The following is a 20006-nucleotide window of genomic DNA, read 5'->3' on the forward strand; positions in this document are numbered from 1 at the left end:
AAAGCCAGGAACAGAGACTCTCCCTCCCCTCAAATCCCTCAAATCCCTCAATTCCTCTCACACTTAACACTTGCTCACTCCAGGAAGAGCCCAGTCCCTTTTAAGGGCTAACCTGATTAGGTCAGGCTCACCCCTGATAATCTCCCTTTCTTAAAGTCAGCTGTGCTATATAACGTATCCTAATCATGTTCACAGTCCAAGGGATTGTGCAGGGCTTATTCACCAGGGGGAGGGCATCTTGGGGGCCATCATAGAATTCTGCCTACTCAAGAAACAACAACAGAAGTTGGAGTTGAGTAGGAATTGCCAGTATCATTGATGATTGGAAGAATTTAATAAAAACAAGTGCCAGATACAACAGGTTCAGATCTTCCCTGTGGCAGAGATGGGTGTGGAATGGTGATTTCAGACCTGCAGTTGACTCTCTCTTGAGGAAAAGTGACATAAGTAAACTTCTATAGGGATGGAGCCCAGACATTGGTGTCATCAGCATTACACTCTAAACAACGTTGCTAACCCACCACTAAGAGACTGCTGTGTTTTCTCTTTAGAAAGTTTCAATTCAGGTAAAATCTTTGTCATCTGGAGTCTCATTTCAGAAAAAATAAACCCTCCACTCATCCTCTATCCCATCCATGGGAAAGAAACAAAGATAAGAAAGTCTACCTTCGGCAAGGATGAATCTTGCCTCCCACAGATATATGTCTGTTAAGCCTTACAGCTGCCTTCCATGAGGTAGGGATTATTATCTCCATTTAACAAATGAAGAAATCAAGGCTCAGAGAGTCCTTGGGAAAGCCAGAATTAGAACATATGATTGTTGAGTTCCAAAGTCCATGCTCTATCCAATCATCCTAAAGACGCCAGGCTTCTGGTCCTCTGAATTTTAAAGAGAATAGAATTTAGTCTGCTGGCATTTCAATTGATGGGGAGAATATGGATATTCAGTTATGGTATTGGGATTACTGGTAGTCGTCTGGAAATAAAGAAGAATTGGATCTATACCTCGCACATTAAAACAGGAAAAATCAGATAAATCAAAGCTCTAAATATAAAAAAGGAATCATGGACATTCTAGAAGAAATCATAGAGTTCTTTTGTTACTCTTGTAGATCTTGTAGTGGGGAAAGGCATGTCTAAATCAGACATAATAAGAGAAGAAAAGACTGATAACTTCAGCTGCATAGTCCAAAGTCTACATGTCCAAAATCACCACAAATTTCAAAGGCAAATGACAAACTGGACTACCTGTGACATATCAAAACAAGGCTTAATCGACTCATATTTAAAGAGCTCTTACAAATTGTAAGAGAAAGACCCAACAACTAAGTAGAAAAATGAGTAAAGGATGTTAATAAGCAGTTCACAGAAAAGGAAATACAGATGGTTCTTAAACATAAAAAGATGCTCAGCGACACTATAACCAGAGAAATGCAAAATAAAACTCCACTAAGGGAGCATTTTTACGTGTCAAACTAGGAAAAAAAAAAAAAAAATCTGGTGAGAATTCAACCGTGCTTTCCAGAATGAGTGGGAGGGATAGCCCAAGCAGAGTTGGGCTTTTCTGAGTACGACGATTGGGAAACAATGAGAATCCGCCGGCGCGTGCTTCTCACTTCCCGGGGGCTACGGAGAATTAGAGCTTCTTTTCTGTTGCCTGGAGGGCAGTTGGCCACCAAGGTTCCATTGCTTTTGGAACTGAGAAGCCTGGAATATTAAAAGCTCTTTTAGGCAGACTATCGACTTTGGTGATTTTTCCTTATATTGGCAGTCTGATAAGACCTAGGTAGAAAATAATGCACGCACTTACTACTGCCTACTGAGGCAATTTCTTCAGGCTTGAAGACAAAAAGCAGGATAGCGTTTTCGCAAAGGGATAGAAAAACAGACATGCGATCGTGTATATTTCCACAGGCTGGTATTCTCCCAGGAAGCATCTTAGAGACGAAAACTTAGTCTACCGAGAGTGGGGTTCGAACCCACGCGGGCACTAGCCCATTGGATCTTAAGTCCAACGCCTTAACCACTCGGCCATCCCGGTGCCTGGGCTCCCTTCTGAGGCAATTATTTTTTTATTAGAACCAATGTATTTGTGCTGAGCATTAAGAAAATATTGAATTATTTGTTTTTGGAGAATTGCATTCAGATATGAGGATTATGATAGAGAAAACACAGCATGCTCTCTGTGCTTTCAGAAAGAGCCCACTTTTCCCGAGCTCCCCTCATTCGATCACCTCTTCTGTTCCAGAGAAATCTTTTTTTTACTTGATACCAAAAGAAAAACTAGTGGGGGGAGGGGGACAGAGAGTAAGAAAAATTATCGCACTGGCGCCACCAAAGAGAAAGAAAAACCGTGTTAGCGCCACCGACTACCTCTACTTCGCCAAAGGCGCTGTCCCAGTTTTTCCTGAAGAGATCATCGTTTTGCCTGCTGAATTCAAGCCTCCACTCCAGACTCACTGAAGCACTGGAGGCAACAGGGTTGGGGCCCAAGGGACATTATATTAAAATGAGTTCGCCTTGGGGGGTAAATTTGGAAATCTCTAACGGACACAGAGGAGGTTCAAATTCGTGACTCCGATTTTAATGACAAAATGCTTTAACCGAGAGCCCGACATGTCCACAAAAGGAACACATTGAGCTCAGGGGGGGCTACACAGACAGTAACAGCGCCCCCAAACTCCAAGTGCTTCCAGAAAAGCCCGCAATTGTTACAATGGAGAATCCGATCCTAGAGGCCAAAAGTATCCCCCAGGGAGACATTACAAACGCAGATTCCAGAATCCCTCTTGCAATGATCCTAATTAAAGAGATATAGGGTGGATCCCAAGAATCTTAATTTTACCAAGCACTCCCAGGTAACTCTAACATCAACCGTCTGCTAAGTACACTCAATTAATTGTGGTAAAAGTTGTCCTGGGGAAGTTAAGAATCCACGAAAGAAGCTCCCAGATGGAAATTTGGGGTCTCTGGAGAAGACAGAGCTGAAATGAAGTCCTGAAGCACAGGTTAGAATATAATTAATTTATATAACAGTACTTAATGCCTACTGTGTGACATGTCCTTCAGTTAACAAGGGAAAGTGCCACAATACGGGAAGGTTGTGTCAGCTGTACCAGACAAGCAAACAGGATCCGAGGACAATTCTCCCCAGAATCTCAGTTGATGAAAATGAAGCCCAACCCTTATTTGGAATGTTCAGACTGAATGGGTCCATATCCAGATCTTTCTCTTTGCCTGATAAATTCATGTACAAGGAATGGCCCCTTCAAGTACTCTGGCTGTCCAGATCTGGGTTCTTTCTCTGGCCAGATCAAGGTTCCATTCCTTTCTAGGAAAGGATGAGATATGGCCTGAGAGATTCCTGCTTCTACCAAGTACTGAAGGAAATTCAGATCTCTCCGTGCTGGGGCAAGAACTGAGTTGGGAATGGGGATGGAGATGACTGAAGGGTTTCACAAAAAACATATGAGAGAGAGAATCCAAATAACAAAAGTTTTCAAAATACTTTATTAATGTTGTTCTAAACATGGGCTACACAGTAGAATCAGCTGTGAAGTTTAATACTTAAATGTGAAAGTAAAAAATAAAACTATTGGAAGTATATGAAGGAGAATATCCTTATGTGCCAGGGAGCAGAGAAGAACTTTCAAAAACTTCAAAAGCACAAGCAATAAAGAAAAAAAAATGCTAGTATTTGCTTACATTAAAATTAAGACTATGTAGAATAAAGCACATAGTAGAAATCTTAAATAGATGTGATAATAGAATGTATTTGAATTGTCCAAAAATGGCAAGGGCTTAATATATATATTATAGCAAGAGGCCATAAAAATCAGCAAGATCCAAAGGAAATGGGCAAAGGATAGGACAGGCAATTTAAGAGAGAAATATATGAAGACTAACAAATATTTTACAAAACTTTCCAAAATCATTAGTAATCACAGAAATAAAAAGTAAAAAGAGATATTACTTTACTGCCATTAGATTGGCAAAGTTAAAAAGCTGAGTAAAATCAATTATTGCAGGACTAGGGATATAAGAACCCTACTGTCCTGCTGGTGGGAGTTTAAATTGATGAAGTCATTCTGGAGAATTTCTTATTTAAATTAAGGATATCTACATTCTATGACAGAGCTATTCTGCTCTGTAGGTGTAAATCCTCCCCCACTCTATCTACCCCCTCAAATCTTACACAAGTACAGAGTGTGCAGACGAAAGGAAGTTAATCACAGCATTATTTGTGGTCTTTTAAAATGGGAAGAAATCTTGATTTTTGTTATTGGACAGTGGATAGGTAAACTGTTGTAAATACATACTTTAGAATATTAAGCAATGTCAAAAGTAACAGAGTAGAGGTACAAGCAGCACATGGATGGAACTTAAAATTATAATACTATTGACAAAGGGCACTGGAAAAAGATACGGACTTCCGCTTCTACCTATGAAGGATTTACTGCTATGGCAATTGCTCTTCCCCTATAAACAACTAGGATGCTGGACATAAAGATGTGAAATAACTGTTTTCAGACATTCGTCTGCTGTCGGTGAAGGCGTTTGATCCCTGAGAGAAGGAAAACAAATGAGGTGAGTCTTACAAAGATTTTAGCTTATTGCCTAGAGGCAGTTTCTAGGCCTCTGCACAGTGAGGGGGAATTCAGACAGAGCCAGAAAGAGACACTGAATTGGGAGACAACGATGGGATTTCAGGGAGGCCGAAGCAGTTAGAATGTGGGACAGAATACTAGGGAGGAGAAAGCTGCACAAAGAGAGACGTCCAGGGTCTGCAGAGAGCTCTTGTATGTTTGGGGGAATATTGATCGGTGCATGAGTGGGGTTAAAACTCCATGACGCTGGGGAAAGAGCCACTGGAAAACAGTAAGCTGCCATAAAAGGCTCGGAATTGTTCTCACCAACCATAGTGAAGAGACCTCATAATTTATGGGGCATCAGGTGGGGTTTTCACAAAGGTATAACCTTAATATTGGAGCTCAGTTAGCCCAACTAAGGTTTGGAGACACCCTAGCAAAGTTTACAGGCAAGCCACAGATGGATCAGATGAATCCCAAGGAAAATGTTATCCTGCAGTATCATGGAATATAGAAAACAAGCCTATGAACTGGCTAATTTAGCTAAAGAGATTTCCAGACAGAATTGTGAAGATGTTGCTCAGCCTTTTCTTGCTGTTTATAATAAAATATGAGATGAGAGATTTAAGTTAAGGGAAGAACTGTTAAATACAAATAAGCCAGAACTTACAGGGTTTGAAAGGAAAACCATTTACAATTCCCAGCTGCTCTAGGTGGAAAATGATGCTAAAATTAAAAAATGACTTTCAGGCAAAAGTCAAATCCAGAGCACTGTCACAAAATGTGGTTTAAAGGTGAAGCCACGGGCATGATTGTAAAATCCTTTGCTAAGAACCCAAAGTGAGTTAAGTTGGTATCTAAACAGAAAACAAACTCCTAAGAATCTAAGGACATGCCTTACAGATCCTATCCACAAAACAAAAGTTCTTCTACAGATCTTAAAAGTGAGGTCCTACAGCAGCTTTCTAGAAAGCCAAGGCAGACAAGGGCTTGTTTTCATGAGGTTCGTGAATGAGTCTTTTGTTTAATACAGAGGTTGGCAAACTTTTTCTTAAACAGGCCAGATAGCAAATGTTTTAGGCTTTTTGGGCCGCACAGTCTCTGTCAAAACTACTCAAATCTGCTGTTGTAGCAGGAAAACAGCTGTAGATAATACCAAATGAATGAGTGTGGTTGTGTTCCAATAAAACTTTATAAAAACAGGTAGCTGGCCAGATCTGGCCTATGGGCCATAGTTTGCCAACTCCAGATCTGAAGGAATAAACTCCAACAACTTTCATAAAATCACAGGTTTTTAAAGAGAACTGTAGTTGCACACTAACAACTTGGACTAAAGGGGATAGAGGACAGTACAAAATGAAAAGAGGACATGGGACCTCCCAGACTGCTACGGGAAGGAAGTAGGCTAAGAAAACTACTCAGCTGCAAGTAAGTGAAATTTCCTATTAAAAGGACTGGTGATTCAGAGTGTAGAACTGAGAGCCCAGAGGGTGGAGCCAAGAGCCCTGGACAGTCATTCCCAGACAGCACTACTGAGTCCTAACAAAGTAGCATTGTGTGCCCAATGGATTCTAGAATTACCATGGAGTAGTGTACCTCCTGTTTTTGTTCTTTTTGAATGGGAGTGTGTATAGTGGTTATCCTATGCCTGTCTGTTGGGAGACAGGTAACTTGTATCTTAAGTATATAGATGTTCAAATTAAGAAGAATCTTACCTGAGGATTCCTACCCAAGGAGTCTCATCTGAACCTTCACCTGATTTCAGTGATGCCATCCTGGACTTTGATTGATGTTGTAAAGGAATCAGACTTGGAGGGAGTGAGTACATTTTGCATGTCAGAGAGACAAGAATCACTGGGGGCCAAAAGTTAGAGGAAAATGTGGATGAAATCCAGGGCATTTTTCCTGATATCACTTACCACAGAGTGAACAAATGAAATGACAGTTTGTAAGAGAAGTCAGACTCCGTGCTAGGCCTAAGGAATGTAATGGTTGTCAAAACAAGCAAGGTCCCTACCCAACTGCCAGAGTTTATAGTCTAGGGGCGTCCCTGATGTTAGAACCGTTTCATAAAGGAAGATGTCTCTACTCAACTCGCTGTTCGCATTCTACAACAACTACGTTCTTCTTTGGTTCTGCTGAGGCCCAGGTACACCTTCTTATTTAAATCCCAAAGAAATTGCTGGAATAAAAAACATTAACAGATTGACGTGTGAAATTTTGTAAAATAATAGGTGATTTGGGAGCAGGAGGCATGGGGCTTCGTGGCTTAGTTGGTTAAAGCGCCTGTCTAGTAAACAGGAGATCCTGGGTTCGAATCCCAGCGAGGCCTTTCTCCTCATGGTTTTACAAGGTGAAATCCTTAAGGGCAGTTCTTGTCAGTGATTAAGACAACTTGGATTTATACCTAATTGAAGCCTCAGACGTTGAGCCTTGATGTTTGAGGCACTTGGCAGAGGAGAGTAGAAAAGGGAGTCGGGAAGTTATTCACCATGAATTAGCAAAGTCTATGCTATAATCTAGAGTTGAACTATGATTTTCCACTTTGAAATTTTTGTAGCTACATTTCTACATTTCCTAAGAAACTTGCAGTCTCAACATTTTTGCTTTTAATACAATTCAAAAAAAAGGCAAGAAAAAAGAGATAAGACATGCATATTGTATAAATTGACTCTGTGACAACCATTCCTCCTTCTGGCATGATGCTGGACTCTAGGAAATCATTGAATGTTTTGAAAGTAGAATAACATGATGATATCTTCGAAGAGAGTAAGAAGGATGATTTGTGAAGAAACATACCAAAACAAAACAAAAATCCTAATAAGAGACTGGAGGCAAATGAGACCTGAAGTCCTGGATCATTTCTTAGATTAAAATAAAAGGCTGGAAAAAATTCATCAAACCCTGGAATAGTTTTCACCTTTTAGCTGATCTTCTTCTTTTGATATTCTAGGACGTGTCTTCAAAGTATTATATTCTACAAATGCATCCCTTCATCCTTAGTAACGTGCGCAACATTCCTTGCCAAGCAAAGGTTGGCATTGCTCTTAGCTTCTTGCTTCTTGTAAGGAATGGCGAAACTGGATGGTTGTTCCTTTTGTGAGCATCTGGGAGAAGAATCTGTTACATAATTTGTGGGCCCAGTGCAAAATGAAAATGCAGAGCCTTTTGTTTAAAATTATTGAGAATTTCAAACCAGCAAGCAAAGCATTAAATCAAGTGTCTAGCCTTGTGCAAATGCATAGATTGCATATCCATAAAGCCGTCCCTGTTTGAGAGTGCAATCATTTGTCAAAAGACCGGATTTTAAAGGACACTTAAAAATGGAATGGAATCTAAAGTGATGATCAATGATATCAAGTACTTCTAGAAGGCGTGAGAACTTAAAAGGTACTAGATAGGGAAATGTTGTTACACCGTAAAAACAATTCTTGAAGTTATGACTTTGTGAAAGAATCTTCTCTCAAACTGAAATATTTCTTTTCTGGCTCGTTAGTCTTTTCTCAAACAACTCCTCTTTCTTCCAGGTCCTATTAAACGTCACCTGGCCTGGTGACAGCAGATGGATGGCTTTTCTTTCCATTATATTCTCACCTCCTGTTGTCTTGGGGCGTCGCCTGGCTCTTTCTTCTTAACTTCGTTGAGGAAGAGACAAGGCTGTATTCCACACCGCAAAGCTGCGCACTGGATACCACTCATGTAATTGATTAGAACGCACTGGGTCGGAAAGGGTAAAACGAGTCGCTATAAAACTCGCGACGTAATTGGTAGAAGGAGAGAGAAGAGGAAAAAAAAAAAAAAAAAAAAGATTGCGACGAATGAGTGTTTCCGCCCGGTTTCGAACCGGGGACCTTTCGCGTGTGAGGCGAACGTGATAACCACTACACTACGGAAACCCCTCGGTAACAACGGACCCTCTGTAGACCTAACCTAGGTTTCCTGCGTTCATCAGTGATAGTTCCTAAAAATCTGTGGTCTTCTTTCTATTCAGGTTTGTTAGCAAGTCATTGTTTACAATTGCGTTTTAAAATTGATCCAAAGCAAGCACCACGCCGAGGTTAGGAGGTAGCCAACACCCAGAAATTTTTAAGTTCTATGAGCCTCGTACTAAAACCATGACCACAGTCAGAAAAATCTCAAACATCTTGGCGCTAACCAAACTTGACTTTTACTTCTTGACGTGACGATGGAGGCACTGAAATTCGTCCTCCTACATCTCTCAGAATTCCTTTCCACCTTCTCACCCAGCAAAATGATTGCAAATTCTGTTGAGTTTACCTTCAAACTCTACGAAATATCCCTCCCTTCTGTTCTTTATGGGTCCCCAGTTCAGGCTGTTCTTCACTGCTGTTCTTCACTGCTCTCCACGCAGCTCCCAGGCTTGGCTCTCTCAATCTATTATTCTCTGCCTACCTTGAAATTCAAAATTTTATTTCCTTTGGTAAAATCCACAAACATAAACCTTTCTTCTTTTCTAGTATATGCACTTATTTTTTAATACATTCTCTTTTTTTATAGGAGTTTTAGGTTCACAGCAAAATTGAGTAGAAAGTACAGACATTTCCCCTTTACCCCCTGCCCCCACACGTGCCTAGCCTCCCCGATTATCAACATCTCCCGCCAGAGTGGTACATTTATTACAACTGACAAACGTATATTGACTCATATCACCCAGAGTCCATAGTTTACATTAGTGTTCACTCTTGGTGTTGTGCATTGTCTGGGTTTGGAGAAATGTATAATGAAATGTATCATTATAGTATCATTCAGGGCAGTTTCACTGCCCCAGAAATCTGTGTTCACCTATTCATCCCTCCCTTCCCCCTAACTCCTGGCAACCACTGATCTTTTTCCTGTCTCCATAGTTTTGCGTTTTCCGAAATGTCATATAGTTCAAATCATATCTTACGTAGCCTTTTGAGATTGGCTTCTTTCACTTAGTAATATGCATTTGAGATTTCTCCATGTCTTTTCATGGTGGGATAGCTCATTTCTTTTTAGCGCTGAATAATAATCCATTGTCTGGATGGACCACAGTATTTATCCGTTCATCTACTGAAAGACATCTTGATTGCTTTCAAGTTTTGGCAATTATGAATATAGCTACTATGAACATCCGTGTGCAGGTTTTTGTGTGGACATAAGTTTCAAGTCCTTTGGGTACATACCAAGGAGCACAATTGCTGGATAGCATTCTAATAGTATATTTAGTTTTGTAAGAAATGGCCAAACTGTCTCCCAAAGTGGCTGTACCATTTTGCATTCCCCCGAGCAATGAATGAAAGTTTCTATTGCTCCCCATGCTCACCAGCATTTGGTGTGGTCGGTGCGGTGGTATCTCATTGTTGTTTTAATTTGCATTTCTCTGATGACATATGATGACGTAAGGTCTTTGGTCTATTTTTTATCAGGTCGTTTTCTTGTTGTTGAGCTTTGAGAGTTCTTTTTGTATTTTGGATAACAATCCTTTATCAGATATGTCTTGTGCAAATATTTTCTCCCAGTCTGTCTTGTCTTTTTATTCTCCCGGCAGTGTCTTTCACAGAGCAGAAGGCATTGTTTCTTTCTTTTACGGTGGTTTTGATCTCTAGCATTTCTTTTTAGTTCTTAGAATTTCCATCTCACTGCTTACGTTGCCCATCTGTTCTTGTACGTTGTCTACTTTGTCCATTAGAACACTTAGCATCTTACTCATAGTTGTTTTAAATTCTGGGTCTCATAATTCCAACATCCCTGCCATATCTGAGTATGGTTCTGATGCTTGCTCTGCCTCTTCAAACTGTGTTTTTTGACTTTTAGTATGTTTTCTATTTTTTTCTTGTTAGCTGGACATGATATCCTGGCTAAAATGAACTGCTGTAAATAGGTCTTCAGTAATGTGATGGTGAGGTGTGGGGGAAGGGAAGCGCCCTATAGTCCTATGATTAGGTCTCAGTCCTTTAGTGAGCCTGTGTCCTTAAACTGGGAACTTCACATATGCTTCTCAGTTTTTTCCTCCTGCCTTGGGTAGTACAGGAACGCTACAGGGAGCTGGAATTAGGTATTTCCCTTCTCTCACTTGGAAGTCTAGAGGGGGCTGGAGCTGGGTATTTCCTTTCTTCTGCATAGAAGGCTCCAGCCAGCGGGAGGTGGTTATTTCTCTTCCCCCAAGTCAGTTAGGCTGTGATAAAACCCAGGAAGTTACACTCTGGGTAACTAGTTTCTCCTGAGGGCAGGCCTTGTTAAGAAGAACAGAATGCTCCCACGTATTTAAACAAGATTCCTTTCCCCTCCCCTTGCCAGAGGCATGAAAGGATTTTTCTCCCATATTTACTGCAAGAAGCTGGTGGAGTGCCTGGAGGTAAAATTTAGTGTGGGAGCCCAGATGATGGGGTGCCCTGGGAGTTTTTATCTCTCAGACTGACACCGAGCAATGGGCTGGCTCCGGTAGCCACGATCTGAGCCAATTAATCACAACAGGTTAGAGATCAAGAAACGAAGTTTAATTAGATTAGCCGGCACATTGGAAGACAGGTGACTAATGTCTCAAAAACCCATCTTCAAAGATTACAGAATCTTCAGATAGTTATATAGGGAAAATGGGCAGTGAGGAGGGGGTCCAGGGATGTTGTTCCATTCTTCTGTCAGCTGTGATGGATACCTGGTAGGCGTGTTTCCTGCCTGTAGTCAGCCTGTTCCTGGAGAGAAATCCATAGAACAAAGTTTTTGATTTATCAAGCTATTGGGGGGTACATACCTAAGCGGAGGCTATAAATCAGGAGAGCATGTGAATTTTTTAGAGTATGTGCAGAATAGCGAGTAGTCACACAGCGGAGGGGCTGGCACCATTTAGTGTAACAAGATGGCCTCACATGCTCACTTACAAGACTTGTCCACGCTGAGCCTCCAGCAGTTCCTAAATTACAGTTCAGGTTTCTACGCCATTCTCCTTCCTGCAGAGGTTTATGCTTGTGGGTTTCTGCTCTGGTAAGTTGCAATTCTATGCATTTGCCAGGTCTCTCCAGGTCACCTCATTCTCTGATGGATCTAACAGGAGTTATTTTTTTTCCAGTTTGTCCAACTTTCTACTTGTTTTTTGTACAGAGTGGTGACTTCCAACTTCTTACATGCCTGACTGGATAATATGCATTTAAATCTATAATTTTCTCTCCAATTTTCTCTCCTGTTTTACAGGCTATCCACAAATTTTGGTATGTCGTACTTCATAATTTTCTAGTTTAGGCTATTTTCTGATTCCCCTTGTAATTTGTTGTTGACTCATGGGTTATTTAGGAGTGTGATGTTAATTTCTCAGCATTTGGAGATATTCTCATTTCCTTTTTGTTACTGATTTCTAGTTTAATTCTATATTGATTAGAGAACGCTTTATTATTTCAGTCCTTTAACAATTTAGAGAAATTTTCTTAATGGCTCAAGTTTTGTAAATTTTCCACGTGCACTTTGTAGGGGAGGAAGACATATCCTCTACCCTGTGGGTCCTTCTGGCTGGGTTACGAATTAAGTTGACGTGAGACAGAATAACAGGATAAAATCAAACAAAGCTTTATAATGTGTACATGGAAGAGACCCAGGAAAACTGAGTAACTTGCCAAAATGGTGGAGGCTTTCATCTTAAATAGCATCTTCAGCTAAAGACAAAGGAGGATATTGGGGGTAGTGGTTTAGGACTTCAAAGGGAAGGAAGGCAATTCATGTGGAGATGGAAAAGCAAATGTTTGGTAAACAGAACTTTGATAAGAATGGGCTTAGCAAGGACCCTCCCAGTCTATCAATACCCAGAGTTATCTATGGTGATGGCCTGTCCTGGGGACAGGTCTTTTATCTAAAATTCTTTTAGGCAGTTAGGGGAAGGCCAAAGTTTCTTTCAGAGTCTTTTGTTCTTAAAAATAATCGAGCCAAGGCAAAGAGACATATTTTGGGGTGGCCAGTTCTTATCCCTCACAACTTAAAAAGAGTATTCTGCAGTTGTTTGGAATTATGTGTTACACAAGTCTAATAGGTCAAGTTGTTTGGTTAAGAGTGTAGTTCAAATCTTTTATATCCCGATTGTATTTTTATGTTTGTTCTATTTATTATCGGGGGAAGTATGTTAAAATCCCCAACCAAGAGTGTGGATTTTTCTAGTTTTAGTTCCATCAGGTTTTTTTCACTTTTAAATTTTGACATAATTATAGATTTACAGGAAGTTACAAAGAAAGTACAGAGAAGTCCCGTATACCCTTCCCCGTTTCCCCCAATGGTTACATCTTATATAACTATAGTACAATCCAAACCAGGAATTTGACGTTGGTACAAGATGTGCATGTGATAGTTCCAGGTCATTTTATCACATGTGTAGATTCATGTAACTATCACCAAAAGCAAGATACAAAACGATTCTATCACCACAGAGTTCTCCCTCCTGTTGCTACCCCTTTATAGTCATACCCACTTCCCTCTCCCCTTGACAACTACTAATCTGTTCATAATCTCTGTGATTTTGTCATTTAGAGAATGTTATATAAATATAATTATACAGTGGATGACCTTTTTTTTTTGTTTGTTTGTTTTTTGTGAGGAAGATTAGCCCTGAGCTAACATCCATGCTAATCCTCCTGTTTTTTTTGCTGAGGAAGACTGGCTCTGAGCTAACATCTATTGCCAATCCTCCTCCTTTTTCTCCCCCAAAGCCCCAGTAAATAGTTGTATGTTGTAGTTGCACATCCTGCTAGTTGCTGTATGTGGGACGCGGCCTCAGCATGGCCGGAGAAGCGGTGCGTTGGTGCGCGTCCGGGTTCCGAACCCGGGTCGCCAGTAGCGGAGCACGCGCACTTAACCGCTAAGCCACGGGGCCGGCCCTGGATGACCTTTTAAGATTGGCCTTTTCCCCCTAGCCTAATGCCCTTGAGATCCATCCAGTTTGTTGTATCAATAGTTCTTGCCTTTTTTCTATTGAATAGTATTCCATGGTAGTTTATTTAATCATTAACCTATTGGAGGACATTTTGGTTGCTTCCAGTGTTTTGCTATTATGAATAAGGTTGCTATGAACAATCCTGTACAGATTTTTGTGTGGACGTATGTTTTCATGTCTTTTATTTATATATTTTGAAATTATGTTATTGGATGCCTACACATTTGGAATTGTTATATCTCTCTTTTATAAAATGTCTGTCTTCTGACACTATGAAATGCCTCTCTTTTCTTATTAGGAAGTATCTCTGTCTGTGGTAATACTCTTTGTCTTAAAGTCTACTTTGTTTTTATGTTAATACACCCACACCAACTTTTTTTATGGTTGACCTTTGTGTTGTATATGTTTCTCTACCCCTTTTGCTAAACATTTTTATGTTTATTTTTTCCAGGGCATTTTTTTAATTGTAGTAAAATATATATAACATAAAATTGGTCATTTAAATCATTTTTAAGTGTACAATTCAGTGGCGTTATAGCTATTATCCATCTCTAGAACTTTTTCATCATCCCAAACTGAAACTCTGTACTTATTAAACAATAACTCCTCATTCCCACCCTGACCCCAGTCCTTGGTAACTACTTTTTCTGTCTCTATGAATTTGACTATTTTAGGTATCTCATATAAACGGAATTGTACAATATTTGTCCTTTGTGTCTGGCGTATTTCACTTAACATAATTTTTTAAAGGCTCATTCATATTGTAGCATATATCAGAATTTCATTTCTTTTTAAGAGTGAATAATATTTCGTTGTATGTATATACTACATTTTGTTCATGTGTTGGTGGACATTTGCCTTGATTCCACCTTTTGGCTATTGTGAATAATGCTGTTGTGGACATTGGTACACAAGTATCTGAGCCCTGCTTTCAATTCTTTTGGGTATACACCTAAAAGTGATATTGCTGGATCATATGGTAATTCTATTTTTAACTTTTTGAAGAACTGTCAAACTGTTTTCTACAGTGGCTGCACCACTTTATATTCCCACCAGCAATGCATAAGGATGTCAATTTTCTACATCTTCCCTGACACGTTAGTTTCTGTCTTCTTCTTCTTCTTTTAAATATACTAGTCACCGTAAGTGGGATCTCATTGTGGTTTTGATTTGCATTTCCCTAATAGCTAGTGATGTTGATCATCTTTTCATGTGCTTGTTGGCGGTTTGTATATCTTCTTTGTAGAAATGTCTATTCAAGTCCTTTGTCCATTTTTAAATTGGGTTTTTTGTTGTTGCTGAGTTGTAAGAGTTCTTTATATATTCTGGATATGAATCCTTTATCAAATATATGCTTCACGGATGTTTTCTACCGTTCTATGGGTTGTCTTTTCACTCTCTTGATAGTGTCCTGTGATACACGAAAGTTTTTAATTTTGATGAGGTCCAATTTATCTATTTTCTGTTGTTGTTACCTGTACTTTTGGTGTCATATCCAAGAAATCATTGCCAAATCTAATGTTATGAAGATTTTCCCCAATGTTTTCTTCTAAGAGTTTTATGGCTTTAGCTGTTACATTTAGGTCTTTGATCTGTTATGAGTTAATTTTTGTATGTAGTGTAAGGTAAGTGTCCAACTTCATTCTTTTGCATATGGATATCCAGTTTTTCCAGTGTCATTTGTTGAAAAGACTGTCCTTTCTCCATTGAATGGTCTTGGCACTCTTGTCAAAAATCCATTGATCACATATGCAAGAATTTACTTGTGGGCTCTCTATTCTATTCGATTGGTCTATATGTGTGGCTGTACGCCTGTACTACACTGTTTTGGTTACTGTAGCTTTATGGTAAGTTTAGAGATCAGGAAGTGAGTGCGCTTACTTTATTCTTTTTCAAGATTGTTTTGGCTGTTTGGGGTCCCTTGAGATTCAATATGAATTTTAGGGTGGATTTTTCTATTTCTGGAAAAAATATTGGTATTTTGGTAAGGATTGCATTAAATCTGTAGATAGCTTTGGGCATTATTGACATCTTAACCATATTAGTCTTACAATCCATGAACATAGATGTTTTTTCCATTCATTGGTATCTTCTTTAATTTCTTTGGTATCTTCTTCAATTTCTTTCAACTATGTTTTATAGTTTTCAGTATACACATCTTCCTCCACCTTGATTAAATTTATTCCCAAGTATTTTATTCTTGTTGATGCTATTGTAAAGGGAAATATTTTCTTAATTTTTTTTTGGATTGTTCATTGTTGGTGTATAGAAATGCAACTGAATTCTGTATGTTGATTTTGTATCCTTCAATTTTGCTGGATTCATTTATCAGCTCTAACACTTGTGTGTGTGTGTGTGTGTGTGTAATCTTCAGGATTTTCTACAAATAAGGTCATGTCACCTGTGAACAGAGATAATTTTAGTTTCTTCTTTCCAATTTGGATCCCTTTTATTTCTTTTGTTGCATACTGGCTCTGGCTAAGACTGTACTGAATAGAAGTAGTGAAAATGGGCATCCATGTCTTGTTCCAGATATTAGAGGAAAAGCTTCCAGTTTTTCATTATTGGCTATGATGTTAGCTGTGGAAATGACTTTTATTATAAAGACGAAATTTCCTTCTACTCCTAGTTTATTGAGTATTTTTATCATGAAAGAATGTTGAATTTTGTCCAATGTTTTTTCTGCATCTATTGAGATGATCATGTGGTTTTTTTCCTTCAGTCTGTTAATGTTGTGTATTAAATTGATTGATTTTCATATGTTGAACCATCATTGCATTCTAGGAATAAATCCTACTTGGTCATGGTGTATAATCCTTTTAATATGTTACTGAATTCAGTTTGCTAGTATTTTGGTGAGAATTTTTGCATCAATATTCATAAGTGATATTGGTCTGCAGTTTTCTTTTCTCGTAATGTCTTTGTCTGGCTTTGGTATCAGGAGAATGCTGACCTCATAGAATGAGTTAAGAAGTATTCCCTCCTTTTCAATTTTTTGGAAGAGTTTGAGAAGGATTGATGTTAATTTTTCTTTAAATGTTTGGTAGAATTCACCAGTGAAACCATCTGGGTTGCGCTTTTCTTTGTTACAAAGTTTTTGATTGCCGTTTCAATATCCTTACTAGTTATAGGTCTATTCAAATTTCTATTTCTTCATGTTTCAGTTTTGGTAAATTGTGTGTTTCTGGGAATTTGTCCATTTCATCTAAGTTATCCAATGTGCTGTCATACAATTTTTCATAGTATCTCTTAAAATCATTTTTATTTCTGTAAAATCTATAGTTATATCTCCAATTTAATTTCTCATTTTAATAATATGAGTCTCCTCTTCCATCCTTTTTTTTTTTTTTTTTCTTGTTCAGTCTAGCTAAACATTTGTTAATTTTGGTGAAGTTTTCAAAGAACCAAATTTTGGTTTCTAATATTGTTTCTAGCCTGCCCTTCTTGATGACCTGCCTTACCTGAGTGCTTACCCTATGGATTTGACATTTGCCTAGGCAGCCCTCACAATTGGCATAAGCCAATTCCTCCAATAAATCCCACCCCTACCCCCCAATATATAAATTTTCATCTTGATGATTCTACACAAACTGAACACACCTGGGTCACCAGCATGCATATCAAGAACATCCCCAGATTCTTTCCAGCAGGAACCACTATTCTGACTTCTAACAGGGGGAAGGAGTCTTGCCTACTTTGTAATTTTAAACAGTTGGAGTCATAGTGTACGTCCTTTTTTTGTGTCTGGTTTCTTTTGATCAACAGGTCTGTGAGGTTCATCCATATAAGTTGTAGTTTGTTCTTTCTGGTTGCATTCTATTTTTTCATGAGACTGCAGGAGGGCATTTGGGAAGTTTCCCTTCTTTTGACTGCTATTGTGAATGGGCTGCTGGACATTCTGGTAAATATATCTGGTGAATATATGTTCTAAATTCTGCTTGGCAAATATCAACCATTAAGATGTGATATTGTTGATTTTAATGAACAGAAAATCTGAGAGATATGAAAGGACCACACCAGAAAAACTTCTGAAAAGAAAAGGTTTCCAGATCTGGATTTTCCAGACATACTTCCTTCAATTCTGATGCCCATGAGTGTTTCCGTAGTGTAGTGGTTAGCACATTCGCTTGACACGCGTAAAGGTCCCCGGTTCGAAACCGGGCGGAAACATGCTCTTGTTTTTATTATTATTCTTGCTTTATTTCTTTTTTTGTTTCTCAGAGTCTCCATTTGAACCAAATATATCTTTGTTTATATCAACGGATGAACACTCTCGCTCCCTGCATAGTGCTGCGCCACACTGAAGCTTGCGTTGTCCTACCTCCCCCCTCATCCCACCACCGGATAGTTTCGCCGCCCCCTCTCTCTCCTTTTCAGCTGCAGTCCCCAGGCTGTTAGGGCCCCTAGTGGTGTCAACCTGAGGAAGCGCCTGCAGCAAAAGACCCCCTCCTGCAACACAAAGGATGAGACTGGCTTCCTTGGAATCCTGAGAGCAGGAATTTGGGTTTTCTGCAAAGAGAGTTTTCTAAGCGATTTCTGAGAAGGAACAGAATTCCGTTGTGAGCCGAGCCGGGAATTGGAGAATCTATTCTCTGCTCTTGACTACTGAAGCAAAGAGAAGATTTCCCATGAAAGTAGTTAGTGGCAACCTCATTTGGATATGCATCCTGGCACTTACACAGAAACTGTGTAATTAGGGGGAATTAGACCCTGGCCTGGCCGGTTTGAGGACCAAACTCCTAATAGCGGCATTATCCTCGCGACGCTCAAATCACCTAATTAACAAAATAATTTCTTTTCTCTTTACGTCTTAAGATCGAGCTAAACCAGCATTGTCACTTAAAGTTTTACTCTAATAAATCAGGCAATTCCCAAACTCTTCCTGTTTCCACCTTTGTAATCCGCCAGTCGCAACTCACCCAGTTTCTTATAAACTTTATAAACCATCTAAATAGTTGTAAGCTAAACCAAAAAGCAACAACAATAAAAACCTCCTGTGAGTGCAAAGAGCTTGAGAAAGTGAATGTCTGTGCTTATTCTTGTGTGTTTTTGGAAAATAGGAAAAACGTCCTTTCCCACTTTGTACCTGCGCCTAAATAAAAACAAAAGCAGGCTTCCTCACCCAAACCCAAAACCGACTGATAGACTTGAAGTAAGAAGCTTCGCTCTTTCACTTCTGTGGATTTGGCCCAGAAAATCCACTGAGAAGGTGCTACGGTGAGAGCATTTCTTCCACGTCTCTTAGGAAGTCCTTGAGCTAATCAAGGTTGCTCCTCAAAGGGTTGGAATCAGGACGGGAGATCTTGGTCTGACCGGCTGAGATTCCTACATGCCCTGGATTCACAGGCTCAGGTCACTGCTGGCAGATCCAATTTCTGTGGAAAGTCATTACAAGCAGGTCTGATTTTTGTTGGATCCGATGATCCTCCCAAGACTTCCAGAACTCACGTAACCGCGCATCCACCGCCGGTCTTGGATGCCATTGCGGATCTTGCTACTCTTTTTGCCACGAGTTTCCCAAATGGTCTCATATGGCGCTTCTGTGCTCTGAGGGCTCCTTAGGACCACTTTTGCTTCACCCACTAGCCCTGTTTATTACGTGTTTATAAGTTTTCCTTAAAGCATTTATTTTTTGAATAAGTAACTTAGCTTCAGTTACCATTGCAGAGACTACTCTGGCTGTTTGCTATGTTTTATAGTGTTTCTTAAATTTTTTTAATTTTTAAAATAGGTAAAACATTCACTGGTTCAAACATCCTCAGTACAGATAGAAATGCCATGAACATCACCTTCCTCCATCTGTTTGCTATCTGCCCCATTCCCAGCCCCCTCAACAGGTTACCATTGTTGTGGGTTTCTTGCTATGTTTCTAAAGGTTTAAAAGTGCATGTACAATCTAAAACGAATGTATATTCTCTCCCATCTCATCCCTATGGTAGTATCTAGACACACTGTCTTGCACCTTGCTTTTTTCACTTAGAGATATCTTTGGAAAAATCACAACTAAATGAATAAATATCTTCCTTATTATTTTTTAAATATGCATATTATTCCATTTTGTATATATGCCATAATTTATTTAACTAATTATATTATGATGATAAATAGATTTTCCCTTACTTTCTCTTACAAGTAACGCTGCATGAATAATTTGAATATAATAATTTCTAATGTGTGCAGGCATACTTTGCACACGTGTGGAAATACACATCAAGGGACATATGAATTCAAAATCTTGATTGATCCTGCCAAATTGCCCCCTGTAGGGGCTGAGCACAGTTTCTTTCTTTCTAATGAGCACAACGGAGCAGGATCCTGGTAACACTCCACGTCACAAAATCACAATAGTAGATTCCCCGCTACAACTATAAAGCAAAACTAGGCAATCCATGAAAACTATAGAAGAATAGTCAGGATTTTGTTTGATGTCAGAAAGTTGAATTTTCATCATAAGGCCATCACTTGTACACAATCCATTGACAGACCAGTATCCAGGAACCTGGCTTAAAAGATCACAACTACAC

General features: G+C 39.3%; 4 non-coding genes across 4 annotated transcripts; 2 read left to right on the top strand and 2 right to left on the bottom strand.

Annotated features, from left to right (window-relative positions):
* Window positions 1–1958: 1958 nt before the first annotated feature.
* Window positions 1959–2041, bottom strand: TRNAL-UAA (transfer RNA leucine (anticodon UAA)). Its single transcript has one exon. It is a non-coding gene; the product is annotated as a tRNA-Leu (tRNA).
* Window positions 2042–6847: 4806 nt separating this feature from the next.
* On the top strand, window positions 6848–6921 carry TRNAT-AGU (transfer RNA threonine (anticodon AGU)). The gene has a single exon. It is a non-coding gene; the product is annotated as a tRNA-Thr (tRNA).
* Window positions 6922–8412: 1491 nt separating this feature from the next.
* TRNAV-CAC (transfer RNA valine (anticodon CAC)) lies at window positions 8413–8485 on the bottom strand. The gene has a single exon. It is a non-coding gene; the product is annotated as a tRNA-Val (tRNA).
* A 9093-nt stretch (window positions 8486–17578) lies between these two features.
* TRNAV-GAC (transfer RNA valine (anticodon GAC)) lies at window positions 17579–17652 on the top strand. The gene has a single exon. It is a non-coding gene; the product is annotated as a tRNA-Val (tRNA).
* Window positions 17653–20006: the final 2354 nt, after the last annotated feature.

Source organism: Ceratotherium simum, chromosome 13, assembly GCF_057802395.1.
Source record: "Ceratotherium simum simum isolate JZ-2026a chromosome 13, ASM5780239v1, whole genome shotgun sequence".
Taxonomy (NCBI): Eukaryota; Metazoa; Chordata; class Mammalia; order Perissodactyla; family Rhinocerotidae; genus Ceratotherium; species Ceratotherium simum.